This window comes from Pteropus vampyrus, unplaced genomic scaffold (genome assembly GCF_000151845.1).
Source record: "Pteropus vampyrus isolate Shadow unplaced genomic scaffold, Pvam_2.0 Scaffold419, whole genome shotgun sequence".
NCBI lineage: Eukaryota > Metazoa > Chordata > Mammalia > Chiroptera > Pteropodidae > Pteropus > Pteropus vampyrus.
Genome location: NW_011889200.1, coordinates 438,174 through 451,071, shown reverse-complemented (window position 1 = coordinate 451,071; position 12,898 = coordinate 438,174). Strand labels below are relative to the sequence as shown.

Here is a 12,898-nt window from a genome sequence, read left to right as displayed (position 1 = left end):
AAATATGGCGACCTCCTGACAGCCGCTCCTCGATCCCCGCCCCTAATTAATTCTTGGCGTTTGCCATAGGCCAGGCCGCCGGAAAGGGGTGGGGGGCGGGGGCGGGGGCGTGGGGAGGGGCGGCAATGAGGCAAAAGGAGGGAGAGAGCGTAAGGATTTCTGGAACAGAGTTCCAGTTAGGCGGCATGACTAACGGGCAGGATAAGACAGGTCTTACAATTTCTAAAGACCACAGTTGTGCTATCTGGGAAGATAGCAGGCTTGGGTGATGGTAAAGAATTCTGACTACTTTGGCTCAGATGTGTCCAGAAGCACCCAGAACTTTCCACAAGGCAATCGGCAAATCATCTTCAAAGATTGGCAAGCCTGCTCTGAGGCTGTTTACAAAAGAAGAAATTGGAATGCGCTTAAATACCTCAAAATAGAGATTGCTTAAGTTACGGAGTATCCATAAAATGGAATACTGTGCAGTTCTTAAAGGTCATGTTTGTCGATGAACATTGATGTGGAAAATATTCATGAGAGAATGAAAGAAACAAGAGGTTACAACATACTGTGTAATGTGATACCTTTTTATTGGAAAACTAAGTGTTGGAAAAACAAGTATACATACATATGCACGCATTCCCACACACGCACTGACACACACAGAAATACTTGAAGTGATATATTCCAAGATGATCTCTGCAGGTCTGGAATTATGATTTTTCTCTTTTTTTTCTCATGTGTACTTTCTATTTTTTGTACTACCATACATTGTTCGATTATTTTTAAAAAAGATTTTTTAATTTAAAAAATATATAGCATTCCCTGGTATAGATGAGCCATAATTTATTTGACCATTCCTTTATGATAATTCAGGTTCTTTTTCAAAAAAATAATTTTTATTAATACAAAAAGTGCTGCTTCCGTCATCCTCACATACAGATCATTAATTTCTGGTACTATTATCTCTACAGAATATTATTGTGTGTAATGTCATATTTACTTTTAATAAATACTGTAAGATGGAGGTGATTTGACCTTCCAGCAATGGTCAGAACTAGATGGTCCTGCTCTTTTAACTTTTTGTCAATCTTTTGAATAAAAAATAGTATCTCCTTATTGTTTTAATTTACAATTCCCTGACTACTGGTGAAACTGGATATCGTCTCAAATGTTTATTGTACGCTTGTATCTTCTCTTCTGTAAATACCTGTTTATATCCTTTGAGCATCATTTCTCCCTACTGGGTCCTTTGCCTTTTTTTTTTTTTTTTGTATCTTTAAAAAAATTTAAATACACAAAAGTACAGAGAATTACATAGCAAATCCCCAAATACTTATCACTCAAAATCAAAAATTATCATTACTTTACCATACCTGCTTTATACATTCTCCTTTTTTTAATTTCTGTAAATATTTTAGCGCAAATCTCAAACATCATGTCATTTTATCCTATATACTTCAGTGTCCTCTTAAAAAACATAACCACTTTACTACTTTCACACTAATCAAAATTCATAATAATTATTTAATGTCCCCTAACACCTAGTCCATATTCTGATTTCCTCAGCTATCTCAAAAAATACCTTCTTTCATTTGATTTGTTTAAATCTAGATCAAAACAAGATGCACACATTGCACTTGGATATGTGTCTTCAATCTACTTTAAAACAGTCTCCCTCTTCTCTTTTCCATGCTATTATTGAGTTGTCGAAGAAATCAGGTCACTTGTACTGTTGAATGCCTACATTCTCATTTTCTGTTTGCATCTTTGTGTTGTCACTTAGTTTGCTCTTCTTTTAGAGGAATAAGTATAACGTAACTAGAAACCATAAGTTGGCTCTAAAGGCTTCATTGGATACCAGTACAATGTGTTTTTTTTTTTTTTAAGCAGGAATGCTCATAGATGGTGCTGTATTCTTCCTATTGCATCACATCAGGAGGTACATACTGTTCAACACGTAGTGATGTTCAGGCTGATCAGTGAATTCAGGTGGACCTAGCCTGAATGTTCCACTACAGGCACACCTTGGAGATATTGTGGATTCAGTTCCAGACCATCCCAGTAAAGTGAATATCATGATACAGTGAGTCACAAGAATTTGTCGGTTTCCCAGTGCATATAAAAATTATGTTTACACTATAGTGTCATGTTAAGTATGCAAAATATTATGTCTAAAAAAATGTACACATCTTAATTTTAAAATAGTTTATTGATACAAATATCTAATCTCTGTGTTGTATACCTGAGACTAGTATAATATTGTATGCCAACTGTAATGGAAATATTTAAAAAGTATTTAAAAATAAAAATGCTTTATTGCTAAAAGATGCTAACTTTCATCCGAGGCTTCACCAAGTCATAATCTTTTTGCTGGTGGAGGATCTTGCCTTGATGTTGATGGCTGCTGACTGATCAGGGTGATAGTTGCCGAAGGATGACGTGGCAGTAGTGATTTCTTAAAATTAAACCACAATAAAGTTTGCTGCATCAATTGACTCTTCCTTTCAGGAATAATTTATCTGTAGCATATGATGCTCTTTAATAGCATTTTTACCCACAATAGAATTTCTTTCGAAATTGAAGTCAATCCTCTCAAATCTTGCAGCTGCTTTATCAAAAAAGTTTATATCATATTCTAAATCCTGTGTTGTCATTTCAACAATCTTCACAACATCTTCACCAGGAGTAGATTCCATCTCAAGAAACCAGTTTATTTGCTCATCCATAAGAAGCAACACCTCATGTGTTAAAATTTTATCCTGAGATTGCAGCAATTTTGTCATATCTTCGGGCTCCACTTATAATTCTAGTTCTCTTGGTATTTCCACCACATCAGCAGTTACTTCCTCCACTGAAGTCTTGAATTCCTCCAAGCCATCCATGAGGGTTGGAATCAATTTCTTCCAAAATCCTGTTAATGTCGATATTTTGACCACTTCCCATGAATTACAGATGTTCTTAATGACATATAGTAGAGTGAATCATCTACAGAAGGTTTTTAACTTACTTTGCCCAGATTCATCAGAGGAATCACCATCTATGGAAGTGATAGCCTTACGAAATGCATTTCTTAAATAATAAGAACTGAAAGTAGAAATTCCTCCACTATCCATGGGCTGCAGAATGGATGTTGTGTGAGCGGGCATGAAAATAACATTAATCACATTGTACGGCTCTCCAGCAGAGCCCTTGGTGACCGTGTCCATTATCAACAAGCAGTAATATTTTTGAAAAGAATCTTTTTTTCTGAGCAGTAGGTCTCAAGTGGGCTTAAAATATTAAGTAAACCATGTTGTAAGAAGATGCGCTCTCATTTAGGCTCTGTTGTTTTATTTATAAAGCACAGGCAGAATAGATTTAGCATAATTCTTAAGGCCCCTAGGATTTTTGAAATGGTAAATGAACATTGGCTTCAACTTTAAGTTATCAGCTGCATTAGCCCCTAATGAGAGAGTCAGCCTGTCCTTTGAAGTTTTGAAGCCAGGCATTGACTTCTTTCTAGCTATGAAAGTCCTAGAAGGCATGTTCTTTCAATCTAAAACTGTACTGTCTATGTTGAAAACCTGTTTAGTGTAGCCACCTTCATTAATTATCTTATCTAGATCTTCTAGATAACTTGCTGCAGCTTCTATATTAGCAGTTGCTGCTTCACCTTGCTCTTCTATGTTATGAAGAAGACTTATTTCCTTAAACCTCATGAACTGACTTTTGCTACCTTCAAAATTTTCTTCCTCAGTTTTCTCACCTCTCTCAGCCTTCGTAGAATTGAACAGAGTTAGGGCTTTGCTCTGGATCAGGCTTTGGCTCAAGGAAATGCTATGGCTGATTTGATCTCCTATCCAGACCACTAACACTTTCTCCACATCAGCAAAAACGCAATTTCCTTTTCTCATCATTTGTGTGTTCACAGAAGTAGTGCTTTTAATATCCTTCAAAAACTTTTTCTTTGCATTCATAACTTGGCTAACTGTTTGGTGCAAGAGGCATAACTTTGGGCCTATCTTGACTTTTGACATACCTTTCTTATTAAGCTTAATCATTTCTAGATTTTGACTTAAAGTGAGAGACATGCAACTTTCCTTCGCTTGAACATGTAGAGGCCATTATAGGGTTATGAATTGGCCTAATTTCAATATTGTTGTATCTCAGGGGACAGAGAGGCTGAAGGGGAGAGAGGGAGAGAGAGAGGAGGAGAGAGAGAGAGAGAGAGAGAGAGAGAGAGAGAGAGAGAGATTGGGGAACAGCTAGTCAGTGGATCATTCAGAACACACACAATGTTTATATGGGCATAGATTGAGATGTCTCAAAACAATTTATATAGGCATAGTTTGTGTTGTCTCAAAACAATTATAATAGTAATATCAAAGACTGTTGATCACAGATCACCATAACAAATATAATAATAATGAAAAGTTTGAAATATTGTGAGAATTACCAAAATGTTACACAGAGACTTGAAGTGAGCAGATGCTGTTGGAAAAATGGCACCGACAGACTTGCTTGAGGCACAGTTGCCACAAAGCTTCAAAACAACACAGTATCTGCAAATAAAGTGAGGCACAATAAAACAAGGAATGAATATATAAACTTTCAAATCAACCTTTTAAGTTATGGTTTCATCAATTGATGTTCATTGTCTGAAAATAATTTATTGGGATTACAAAATGATAGTCTAATTCCATCATTTCTTGTAACTGATTAACTGGATCCTTCTGTATAGAACTTACTCTCATTAACCAAGGCTATTTGATTACTTTGAAATACAATTTGTATAGGAAGGGCAGGATAAATGCTTAATTCTTTACTTTTATTTATTTTATTTTTAAAATAATTTTTATTTTTCAATTACAGTTGACATACAATTTTATATTAGTTTCAGGTGTACAATATAGTAATTAGACATTTATAAAACTTATGAAGTAATCACCCCAATAAATCTAGTACCTACCTGACTCCATGCATAGTTATTACAATATTATTGACTATATTCCTTATGCTGTATTTCACATACCCAAGACTATTTTTAACTACCAATTTGTACTTCTTCATAGCCTTCCACATTTTCACATGTCCCCCCAAACTTCCTCCAATCTGACAACCATCAAAATGTTCTCTGTATCTATGAGTTTATTTCTGTTTTGTTTGTTCATTTATTTTGTTTTTCTGATTCCATGTATAAGTGAAATCATATGGCATTTTTTTTTCTGTCTGACTTATTTCACTTAGCATAATACCCTCCAGTTCCATCCATATTGCTACAGGTGGCAAAATTTTGTTCTTTTTATGGCTGAGTAATATTCCATTATATATATGTACCATTTCTTCTTTATCCATTCATCTATTGGTGGACGCTTAGGTTGCTTCCATATCTTTCCTACTGTAAATAATGCTGCAATAGGGGCCTTGTTTTCTTATCTGTTCAGTTATCCTATGTTGTTTGATTGGAGCATTAATCCATTTACATTTAAAGTAATTCTTAATAGATATGTAGTTATTGCCATTTTGTTATTCATATTTTTTATCCTTTTTTCTTTTTTCTTCTTCTTAAAGAAGTCCCTTTAACATTTCTTGTAATACCAGTTTGGTGGTGATGAATGCCTTTAGCTTTTTCTTTTCTGGGAAGCTCTTTATCTGTCCTTTGATTCTAAATGATAGCTTTGCTGGGTAATCTTGGTCGTAGGTCCTTTCTTTTCATCACTTTGAATATTTCCTGCCAATCTGTTCTGGCCTGCAAAATTTCCATTGAGAAATCAGCTGACAGTCTTATGGGAGCTCTCTTGAAAGTAACTTTTTCTCTTGCTGCTTTTAAGATTCTCTCTTTGTCTTTAACCTTTGGCATTTTCATGATAATGTGTCTTGATGTGGGCCTCTTTGGCTTCATCTTGTTTGGGACTCTGTGCTTCCTTCCTGGGCTTGTATGTCTATTTCCTTCATGAGGTTAGGGAAGTTTTTCCTCATTATTTGTTCAAATAGGTTTTCAATCCTTTGCACTCTCTCTTCTCTTTCTGGTATCCCTATGACACAAATGTTATATGCTTGATGGTGTCCCAGAGGCCCCTTAAACTATCCTGATTTTTTTTTGATTATTTTTTCTTGTTGCTGTTCTGATTGGGTGTTTTCTGCTATCTTATTTTCTAAATCACTGATTCGATCCTCTGCTTCATCTAATCTACTGTTGATTTCCTCGAATGTATTCTTCATTTCAGTTATTCTATTTTTCATTTCTGACTGGTTATTTTTTTTTGTTTCCTATCTCTTTGTTGAAGTTCTGAGATCATTGAGCTTCCTTATAACCAGTGTTTTGAACTCTGTATCTGGTAGATTGCTTGTCTCTATTTTGTTTAGTTCTTTTTCTGGAGTTTTGTACTGGTCTCTCATTTCAGACATGTTTCTTTGTCTCCCCATTTTGGCTGCCTCCCTGTGTTTGTTTCTGTATATTAGGTAGAGCTGCTACATCTCCCATTCTAAGTAGAGTGGGCTTATGTAGTAGGTGTTCTGTGGGGCACAGTGATGCAGTCTTCCTGGCCACCTGAACTGGGTGCTCCACATATGTCCCTTGTGTGGGTTGTGTGTGCCCTCCTGTTTTAGTTGACCCTTGAATGCTGTGACTATAGTAGTGAAGCTGTTGTGCAGGGGTTGACATTATAGAGCAGGATTCACTTTAGTGGGATTTTATTGCCTGCCTAATATCTCCTGTGGGTGTGTCATTTGTGGGGGTAGTTGTTTGCTGCTCTAGTGTGTTCCAAAGCTGGCCACTGGTGTGTTGGTTCTGGGGCCTCTTTTGGGAGGTGCTCTAGTGCAGGCCAAGGGCTACTTGGTATGAGCTACAAAGTGGTTTGCAGATGGTTGCCACCTGTGTTAGACTTGGAGGTGCCTGGGAGAGGCTAAGCTGTGCACTGAGGTTGGCTGCCACTAATGCCGGGCTAGGGGCTGCTTATCAAGAGGTACAAAGCACACTAAGGCCAAATGCTGCTTGCTTGAGGTTTGTGAACCTCCAAGAGATTTTTAAGAAAGTCCGCAGCATGAGCCAAGATGGGCTGTTTTTATGGAAAAGCCGCTGGAAGTGCCTTGGGTGGGCCCTTAAGTTGGGTGGGGCAGGATCTCAGGGAGTTACCAGGGAAGGGCAAATGATGTTAGCCAGGTTGATGGAGACTCAACCTGGTGTCTACCTGCATGTACAGGCTGAGGCAGGGAGGGCTTAACAAATGAACAATAGCTCCTACCAGTACTTCTATCTGGGAGAAAGCTGCCACTCCAGCCCTCACCCTGAAGCCACACAATTTAGCTCCTCTCTGTATGAATCTGGTGCTTCTTGAGGTGCTGCCTCAGTGCTAGAGCTCAGAGCAAGTTAGTCCATCAGCGAGTAAGTCCATGCACAGGCCCCTTAAAAGGAATGCCTGGGACTCCAGCCTCCCTCTGTCTCCTTAGCCACAATCTCTACTGGTTTTCACAGCCAGAAGTTATGGGGTTATATCTTCCAGGCACTGGAGCCCTGGGCTGGAGTGTCTTGTACAGAGCTGGGTCCCTTCACTCCTCAGGAAGGACCATGATAGTCCACAGCCATGATAGTCCTCTCAATTTTTAACTGCCACACACAGGTGTGGGACCAACCCATTCCACATCTCCGCCATCCTATCAGTCTCTATTTGGCTTCTTCTTATAACCTTAGTTATAGGACTGCCATTCAACCAGACTTCGGGAGGTTCTCAATGATGGAAGTTCTATAGATTAGTTGTAATTTTGATGTGGCCTGGTAGGAGGAGAGTACAGCATTTTCTTACTACACCATCTTGACTGGGAGCTCCTTAATTCTTTACTTTTAATTGACGATTTTTAGAATAAAGAGTTGGTGTCTGTAGTGGATACTGTGATGTGCCAGCCCATCTCCCATTTCAATAAAGGACTTTTTGGCTGAGCTGCTGAGAGAATTGTTGGCAAGCTGCCTTCAGCAGTTAGCCCCTTCAGGGATTGCCTTAGGTACAGATTGTTGCCTCACTCAAGGTCATAAGGTATTCTAGGGCAGCCCCGAGTGACTGAGCAAAGAAAGGATATAACAGCTTGGCAATCTCAGTCCAACTTAGCACAATTCTGAAGGTTTGTTCCAACTCCAGATCTCTCTGTGGGATTGGCTGAGGATAATGTTGGGCTTGTAATGGAGTTTAACTTCCCCCTCTGCCCATGCTTGCTTCCTTCCATAGGTGTTAATCTGAAAGATACCTCTTAACAAGTATCCTGAATGCTACATTCTGTCTTGGAGTCAGCTTCCTGAGGAACTCAAATTATGGCACTTGAAACTAAGAGTTATCTAAGAAATCCATCACTTAGGTGGGATTTGGGAGCTAGATTACTCACTGAACAGTTGGCAATGGGGACCATAATATAGAGGGTAGATGGAGCATAGATAGCCCCCTGCCACAAGGTGGCAGTCCTATTATTGTTAAGACCTTCACCAGGTAGTGAATGGTATACTGATAGAAGGAAAAGTATGATCTGGTGTGATGTATCAAATGTTTGAGAAATACGAGGGAAACAGAGCTATAAGACACATAGAATTTTGTGGTTATTGAGTTCCAAAGAAGATTAAACTCTCAATGAAGTTAGGTTTGCTATGCCAAAATCAGGATGCTTCTTGAGGAAGAGTAAGACCCTGACACATGATTTGGGGATATCTAGATTGATGCCACCAACATCTTGATTCTCTAGATTTCTCTGAACTCCCTGAGCCTAAAGAACTGGCCTGACTTTCCTACTGATAGTCCTCCATCTCTTGCTTAGAGATGATACAGAGCTTCTCTCCCACATGACAATATATGCACACATTTCCCCTCCTGACCACTAGGCCTATAACAAGGGTTAAGGCACAGCATAAACATCCTAGGCCCGATAAAAGAGGAAAGTGACTAATACCCCAGGAGCTGTAAGATCTAGCCACATGGATTGGCAAGAGCTGGAAGAGTTCACATGAAATTAGATTCTAAAAGTGCTTGATCAATGGAGTTAGAGTATAAGTTTGGGTAAAGGGGAGTTTATCAACATGGGAACACTGTCCTGGAATATAGGATTTAATAACCCTGGCAGAGACCATAAGAGTTAGTGGAAACTCACTACTAGGATAGCTCTTAGAAGTATAGAAAGTGGAGATCCACACTAGGTGAGGTCAAAATGCCAGCACTATTCTGGCAGTAGTGGAAGAATGGATAAAAAGATTCAGAAGTGAGCATAAGAGTAGATATAGTGAACAAGGCTGGACAGCTCAAAAAAAAAAAAAAAAGGGCACGGGATACACCATGTACCAAGGATGAGGAACAAGCTGGTAAAAGGGACACCAGCACCATTAAGAAATTCAGCAGTGGCTCTCCTTTGCAAGTTAGGCCTGATATGGGAAGGGCCGTATCAGGACTAGGCTCTTAATAGCATTGGGGCTTGTAGGGCTCTGAAAATATAGAGATCATGGGGCAGGGATAATAAATGCCTATTCTGGTGATATTTAAACCATAAGCCTTATGTGTGGGTTGATCATTCATAATCTTCCTTGCACAGCCATTTCTTCCTCTCAGCACAGCACATTATGAAAGCCATGTTTGGCCTTGGCTCTTATTTGTCTCAAGACTTGGAACTTCTAAAACTGCCCACTTACTGCTTTCTAAGGTGTGTGGTCCATCAGTCTCACTGACTTTGGGGCATTGTGAATGCTGTACTAAGTATTGATGTGTTTACTACTTGGGAGACTTGGTATATAAACAAAAGCTTAGTTTCCTCCCAAGTGTTTGGCCTCCTGATTGGCAGCTGGGGTCAGAGGCCTCCTCTCAGCCTCTCTCCAGCTCCCCAAGACAGAGAAGTATCCTGAGGGGTCAAGGAAGCTCCTGAAAGTCTAGAGTTTGGCCTCCTCCAGGCCTTGCAGCCGCCACACACTAATAAACAAAAGCAGCCAATGAATCCATACAAATCCCACTACTGTGGCTCCACAGGGCCGTAAAAGGCCATAACGTGAGGTTCCACATACTTCACCTGGAAACAAGGTGGCGGCAGCAGCTGACGCGTTGTGAGGAAGGACTCCAGTGAACAGAGCCTGTGAGTGGGTACAGCACTCACTGCAAAACCCTGGGTCTCGCTGCAAAATGAGGAGTAGGGAAGTGCTTCAGCAAGATATGTGTGTAGGGGGAGGGGGCTCTGAGAATCCCTAGCCTGCCTCTGCCTTGGGGCAGAGCTTTACACCTCAAGGTCACACTTGTCCTGATCCAGGGCCTTGGGACCAAAGCCCTGAGCCATCTGCATGATCTTTTTAACTTCAGCCTGGTCCAGGCCGAGTTCTCCTAGCCACTGTCCCTGGCAAGTGGAGTAGCCGGGAGGAGCCTGAGAGGCACCTGACATTTCCTCCTATAAACAGGAAGGTCGAATTGTTCAACACATACATGTAATCATCACCATGAGGAAGAAAAGGAGTTTCTCCTAGCACCTTCTGATCCATTCTCTAAGGTCACTTGTCTCAAGTTCCCAGGTGGATGTGACAGAATGAAAGCCTAAGAAGAATCAGTGTGGGAGGTCAGCCAGGTATGGCAGAAAGGTCGTGAGTCAGATGGCACAGGTTCTTGTCCTGACTCCACTGAATTGGCCTGTGACCTTGGGGAAGCATCAAGGTCATGTTCCCAGACAAACAGAGGGCAAGACAGAGCTTTGCGGGCAGGAGGTTTCTTGGGGAGCTCTCCTAGGATCAGCATTTTTGGTGGGTGAAGAAAAGAGGGCAACCATGCAGACGAGGAAGTTGAACTGTGATGCAGCTACAACAAAGGCTCCCACGGGGAGCTCTGGAGCCAGTGGAGACCTTCAGAGTTGTCCTAAATTGTTGTGAAGGGGCCAGGGATTTATGCTCCTGCACTGACCTGTCCTCTGGAATGGGTACACGACCTTGGGTCTGATGGCTCTCTTCAGCCCAGGGCCTTTCCTGGCGAGGGGCTCAGCTGTGTGCACTGGCTATCACCATCACTCCCTACAGCTGGAGAAATGAGGCCTTCGGGACTAAAGGGTAGGAGTGGAGCTGGGCGGTGCCCCCACAGCATCCTTTCAGCAAGCGTCTTGCCCTCTCCAGGACCCAGTTTTCTCATCTGTCACATGAGTGACAAGGACTAGCTCTAGGATCCCTTCCAACTCCAGAGCCCTATGATTCCGCCAGCCCACACCTCTGCTCTCACCACCAGCTCACTTTCTCTTAGGCTACACATAATGTAACCTCCCACCCCTTCTTAACTTTTTGTAGTGACTCCTCATTGACTATGATAAAGTATAAATTTCTTGTGACTTTCAAGGCCCTGCATGATCTAGGTCTTACCTATCCCTTCAACCTCCTTCCTCATTATTTACTCTCCATGGTGAACATTTGGTTTCTAACATGTTTTCCCTGAAAACACTCTCCCTCCTTTCCTCTGACCTTTCAATAAGGATGCATCCTTTATGAATTCATGAGCAGGGTATAGAGGAAAGGGCTTCAGAGCCAGACCTGGAGTGATATCCTACGTCCAGCTCTTATTAGATATGTGGTCTTAAGTACATCACTTAAGCTCTCTGAGGCTCAATTTCCTCATCTGAAAAAATGGGGATGTTATTATTTTTATTGTTTTTTTAGTATAGTTGCTGTGAGAAGCAAATGAGGTAACATATATAAAGGAACTAGTATGAAGTTTAACTCAATAAATGTTGGTTCTCTTTCCTCTTCCCTTTGTTGAAATAGCTGAACCTAAACATCATTCAATGATCGGTTTCAGATATCTTTAGAATGAATAAATGACATATATTTGGCACTTTTTGCAGCAACCCTTACTCGAGAAAAATTAAGTCACTCAGAATTTTTAGTCTGGTGCCACATAAACCATCAGTCTCTGTTCAGCTTGATCCCTGGCCTCCGTCTCTCTCAGCAGCAAGGCCTCTCTGCCTCAGTCATAAGAACACAGAAGCCTTTTTATTCCCTTGACCAAGAGGCATTGTTCATCATCACCAGGGAACTTGTTGGAAATGCACATTCTCAGTCACCACCATCCCAGACCTACCTACCAGAAGCTGCGATGTGGGCTCAGAAATCTGGGTTTTACCAAGCACTCCTGCCTCGGGCGACTCAGTTTGAGAAGCACCTCTGCTCTACAGCATGGGCCACATGCCCCAGGGTTTACCAGTGCTTCAGTTTCCTCCACCTTCCAGGAAGAGGAAGACATGGGAATTAGATGACTCCAGTATATACTGGGCCTTTGATAGGAGGTCCAGGGTATAACCTGTCTCTTTGACTATGGTAGGAGCCCCAGGAGTGGGTTGCTGGGCTCTACCTAAAGCCTGGCTTCCCCGAACTAAAACCTTCTCCAGGTCACATGGTGCAGTCCCTGCTTCTGGGCAAGTCCTCCCAGGACCACAGACTCCTGACCTTCCAGCCTACCTAGCACTGCCTCTAAAGCACTGGTTCTCAAAGTGTGGCCCCCATTACTATTGACCTTAGAGAAATAGAAAGGATTAGGAGGAATACTGTTAACAATTGTATGCCAATGAATTCGGTACCTTAGGCAAAATAGACAAATTTGTAGAAAAAAACAAACTACTGTAAGTGACTTAAGAAGAAAGAGAAAATCTGAATAGACCTTAATAAGTGAAGAAATTAAAGAGATTGAATTAATAATTCAAAAACTACCCACAAAGGAAAGCCCAATAAGAGACAGTTTCACTGGTGAATTCTACCAAACATTGATATATAAATTAACACTAATTCTTCACAAACTCCTCTAAAAATAAAAGAGGAGGGAGCACGGCCCAATTCCATCTATGAGGTCAGCAATACCTGACACCAAAATCAGACAAAGGCAACACAAGAAAATTGCAGATCAATATGTCTTGTGAGTATGTATGCAAAAACATGCAACAAAATACTAGCAAG

The 12,898-nt window shown here is 40.8% G+C and overlaps 1 pseudogene; it reads right to left on the bottom strand.

The window, feature by feature from the left end:
- Positions 1 to 2,317: 2,317 nt before the first annotated feature.
- On the bottom strand, positions 2,318 to 4,058 carry LOC105306087 (annotated as a pseudogene).
- Between the last annotated feature and the right edge of the window lie 8,840 nt (positions 4,059 to 12,898).